The sequence below is a fragment of the Oncorhynchus nerka genome, linkage group LG9a (genome assembly GCF_034236695.1).
Source record: "Oncorhynchus nerka isolate Pitt River linkage group LG9a, Oner_Uvic_2.0, whole genome shotgun sequence".
In the NCBI taxonomy this organism is placed as follows: domain Eukaryota; kingdom Metazoa; phylum Chordata; class Actinopteri; order Salmoniformes; family Salmonidae; genus Oncorhynchus; species Oncorhynchus nerka.
This window is the reverse complement of record NC_088404.1, coordinates 1,732,610-1,738,609: the sequence shown is the minus strand read 5'-3', so window position 1 is coordinate 1,738,609 and position 6,000 is coordinate 1,732,610.

Here is a 6,000-nt window from a genome sequence, read left to right as displayed (position 1 = left end):
CACGATGTAGTACACACTTCATGATGTAGTACACTTCATGATGTAGTACACTTCATGATGTAGTACACTTCACGATGTAGTACACTTCATGATGTAGTACACTTCATGATGTAGTACACTTCATGATGTAGTACACTTCACGATGTAGTACACTTCATGATGTAGTACACTTCATAATGTAGTACACTTCATGATGTAGTACACTTCACGATGTAGTACACTTCACACTTCATGATGTAGTACACTTCATAATGTAGTACACTTCACGATGTAGTACACTTCACGATGTAGTACACGATGTAGTACACTTCATGATGTACAGTACACTTCACGATGTAGTACACATCACACTTCACGATGTAGTACACTTCATGATGTAGTACACTTCACACACTTCATGATGTAGTACACTTCACGATGTAGTACACTTCACACACTTCATGATGTAGTACACTTCATGATGTAGTACACTTCGACACTTCACGATGTAGTACACTTCACGATGTAGTACACATCACACTTCATGATGTAGTACACTTCATGATGTAGTACACTTCACGATGTAGTACATTTCACGATGTAGTACACTTCATGATGTAGTACACTTCACGATGTAGTACACTTCACGATGTAGTACACTTCACGACTTCATGATGTAGTACACTTCACGATGTAGTACACATCACACACTTCATGATGTAGTACACTTCATGATGTAGTACACTTCACGATGTAGTACACTTCACGATGTAGTACACTTCACGATGTAGTACACTTCATGATGTAGTACACTTCACACACTTCACGATGTAGTACACTTCATGATGTAGTACACTTCATGATGTAGTACACTTCACACACTTCACGATGTAGTACACTTCACACACTTCACGATGTAGTACACTTCACACACTTGTGATGTAGTACACTTCATGATGTAGTACACTTCTTCACACACTTCACGATGTAGTACACTTCATGATGTAGTACACTTCATGATGTAGTACACTTCACACACTTCACGATGTAGTACACTTAATGATGATGTAGTACACTTCATGATGTAGTACACATCACACACTTCATGATGTAGTACACTTCATGATGTAGTACACTTCATGATGTAGTACACTTCACACTTCATGATGTAGTACACTTCACGATGTAGTACACTTCATGATGTAGTACACTTCACGATGTAGTACACTTCATGATGTAGTACACATCACACACTTCACGATGTAGTACACTTCACACACTTCATGATGTAGTACACTTCATGATGTAGTACACTTCATGATGTAGTACACTTCATGATGTAGTACACTTCATGATGTAGTACACATCACACACTTCATGATGTAGTACACTTCACACACTTCATGATGTAGTACACTTCACGATGTAGTACACTTCACACACTTCATGATGTACACTTCACGAGTACACATCACACACTTCATGATGTAGTACACTTCATGATGTAGTCACACACTTCATGATGTAGTACACTTCACACACTTCATGATGTAGTACACTTCATGATGTAGTACACTTCACGATGTAGTACACTTCATGATGTAGTACACTTCATGATGTAGTACACTTCATGATGTAGTACACTTCATGATGTAGTACACTTCACTTCATGATGTAGTACACTTCATGATGTAGTACACATCACACACTTCATGATGTTCACGATGTAGTACACTTCACACACTTCATGATGTAGTACACTTCATGATGTAGTCACACACTTCATGATGTAGTACACATCTTACACTTGTAGTCACACACTTCATGATGTAGTACACTTCATGATGTAGTACACTTCATGATGTAGTACACTTCATGATGTAGTACACTTCATGATGTAGTACACTTCACGATGTAGTACACTTCATGATGTAGTACACTTCACGATGTAGTACACTTCATAATGTAGTACACTTCATAATGTAGTACACTTCATGATGTAGTACACTTCATGATGTAGTACACTTCACGATGTACTTACACTTCACGATGTAGTACACTTCATGATGTAGTACACTTCACGATGTAGTACACACACACTTCAATGTAGTACACTTCACGATGTAGTACACTTCACACTTCATGATGTAGTACACATGTAGTACATCACACTTCATGATGTAGTACACTTCACGATGTAGTCACACTTCATGATGTAGTACACTTCACGATGTAGTACACTTCACGATGTAGTACACTTCACGATGTAGTACACTTCATGATGTAGTACACTTCACGATGTAGTACACTTCACACTTCACGATGTAGTCACACTTCATGATGTAGTACACTTCATGATGTAGTACACTTCACGATGTAGTACATTTCACGATGTAGTACACTTCATGATGTAGTACACTTCACGATGTAGTACACTTCACGATGTAGTACACTTCACGATAGTACACTTCACGATGTAGTACACTTCACGATGTAGTACACTTCACACACTTCACGATGTAGTACACTTCATGATGTAGTACACTTCACGATGTAGTACACTTCACGATGTAGTACACTTCACGATGTAGTACACTTCACACACTTCACGATGTAGTACACTTCACGATGTAGTACACTTCATGATGTAGTACACTTCACACACTTCACGATGTAGTACACTTACACTTCACGATGTAGTACACTTCAGTACATGATGTAGTACACTTCATGATGTAGTACACTTCACACACTTCACTTCGATGTAGTACACTTCACGATGTAGTACACTTCATGATGTAGTACACTTCATGATGTAGTACACTTCACGATGTAGTACACTTCATCATGATGTAGTACACTTCATGATGTAGTACACTTCATGATGTAGTACACTTCACGATGTAGTACACTTCACACACTTCACGATGTAGTACACTTCACACACTTCATGATGTAATACACTTACTGTAGATGTAGTACACTTCATGATGTAGTACACTTCATGATGTAGTACACTTCACGATGTAGTACACTTCACACACTTCACGATGTAGTACACACTTCATGATGTAGTACACTTCATGATGTAGTACACTTCATGATGTAGTACACTTCACACACTTCATGATGTAGTACACTTCATGATGTAGTACACTCACACACTTCATGATGTAGTACACTTCACGATGTAGTACACTTCACACACTTCATGATGTAGTACACTTCACTTCAGATGTAGTACACTTCACACTTCATGATGTAGTACACTTCACGATGTAGTACACATCACGATGTAGTACACAGTACACTTCATGATGTACACACTTCATGATGTAGTACACTTCATGATGTAGTACACTTCATGATGTAGTACACATCACACACTTCATGATGTAGTACACTTCATGATGTAGTACACTTCACGATGTAGTACACTTCACACTTCATGATGTAGTACACTTCACGATGTAGTACACATCACACACTTCATGATGTAGTACACTTCATGATGTAGTACACTTCACGATGTAGTACATCACGATGTAGTACACTTAGTACACTTCATGATGTAGTACACTTCATGATGTAGTACACATCACACACTTCATGATGTAGTACACTTCATGATGTAGTACACTTCATGATGTACATATCACACACTTCACAATGTAGTACACTTCACGATGTAGTGTAGTGTAGTACACTTCATGATGTAGTACACTTCACTAGTACACTATCACACACTTCATGATGTAGTACACTTCATGATGTAGTACACTTCATGATGTTCACACTTCATGATGTAGTACACTTCACGATGTAGTACACTCACACACTTCATGATGTAGTACACTTCATGTAGTACACTTCATAACAGTACACTTCCGCGATGTAGTACACTTCATGATGTAGTACACTCACACACTTCATGATGTAGTACACTTCATGATGTAGTACACATCACACACTTCACGATGTAGTACACTTCATGACACTTCACGATGTAGTACACTTCATGATGTAGTACACTTCATGATGTAGTACACTTCATGATGTAGTACACTTCATGATGTATGTACACATCACACACTTTCACGATGTAGTACACTTCATCACACTTCATGATGTAGTACACTTCATGATGTAGTACATGATGTATCACACACTTCATGATGTAGTACATTTCACGATGTACACTTACACTTCATGATGTAGTACACTTCACGATGTAGTACACTTCATGATGTAGTACACTTCATGATGTAGTACACTTCACTTCATGATGTAGTACACTTCACGATGTAGTACACATCACACACTTCATGATGTAGTACACTTCATGATCAGTACACTTCACGATGTAGTACACATCACACACTTCATGATGTAGTACACTTCACGATGTAGTACACTTCACGATGTAGTACACTTCACACACTTCATGATGTAGTACACTTCACGATGTAGTACACTTCATGATGTAGTACACTTCATGATGTAGTACACTTCATGATGTAGTACACTTCACGATGTAGTACACTTCGATGTAGTACACTTCATGATGTAGTACACTTCACACACTTCACGATGTAGTACACTTCATGATGTAGTACACTTCATGATGTAGTACACTTCACACACTTCACGATGTAGTACACTTCACACACTTCACGATGTAGTACACTTCACACTTCGTGATGTAGTACACTTCATGATGTAGTACACTTCACACTTCACGATGTAGTACACTTCATGATGTAGTACACTTCATGATGTAGTACACTTCACACACTTCATGATGTAGTACACTTCATGATGTAGTACACTTCATGATGTAGTACACATCACACACTTCATGATGTAGTACACTTCATGATGTAGTACACTTCACACACTTCACGATGATGTAGTACACTTCACACACTTCACGATGTAGTACACTTCACACTTCATGATGTAGTCACACTTCATGATGTAGTACACTTCACGATGCAGTACACTTGATGTAGTACACTTCATGATGTAGTCACACACTTCATGATGTAGTACACATCACTTCACACTTCATGATGTAGTACACTTCACGATGTAGTACACTTCACACACTTCATGATGTAGTACACATACACTTCATGATGTAGTACACTTCATGATGTAGTACACATCACACACTTCATGATGTAGTACACTTCATGATGTAGTACACATCACGATGTAGTACACTTCATGATGTAGTACACTTCACGATGTAGTACACATCACGCATGTAGTACACTTCATGATGTAGTACACTTCATAATGTGGTACACTTCATGATGTAGTACACTTCACGATGTAGTACACATGATCAGTACACTTCACGATGTAGTACACTTCATGATGTACACACTTCATGATGTAGTACACTTCATGATGTAGTACACTTCATGATGTAGTACACATCGCACACTTCATGATGTAGTACACATCGCACACTTCACGATGTAGTACACATCACACACTTCACGATGTAGTACACATCACACACTTCACGATGTAGTACACTTCATGATGTAGTACACTTGATGTAGTACACTTCACATCCACTTCATGATGTAGTACACTTTCTAGTACACATCACCATCCACCGTGCTTCACCGATGGTACACTTCATGATGTAGTACATCTTCGGCTTGCAAGCCTCCCCCTTTTTCCTCCAAACATAACGATGGTCATTACGGCCAAACAGTTCTATTTTTGTTTCATCAGAGCAGAGGACATTCATCCAAAAAGTACGATCTTTGTCCCCATGTGCAGTTGCAAACCGTAGTCTGGCTTTTTAATGGTGGTTTTGGAGCAGTGGCTTCTTCCTTGCTGAGCCACCTTTCAGGTTATGTCGATATAGGACTCGTTGTACTGTGGATATAGATACTTTTATACCTGTTTCCTCCAGCATCTTCACAAAGTCCTCTGCTGTTGTTCTGGGATTTGCACTTTTCGCACCAAAGTACGTCCTGTAAACAGTAGCTATAAAAAGTG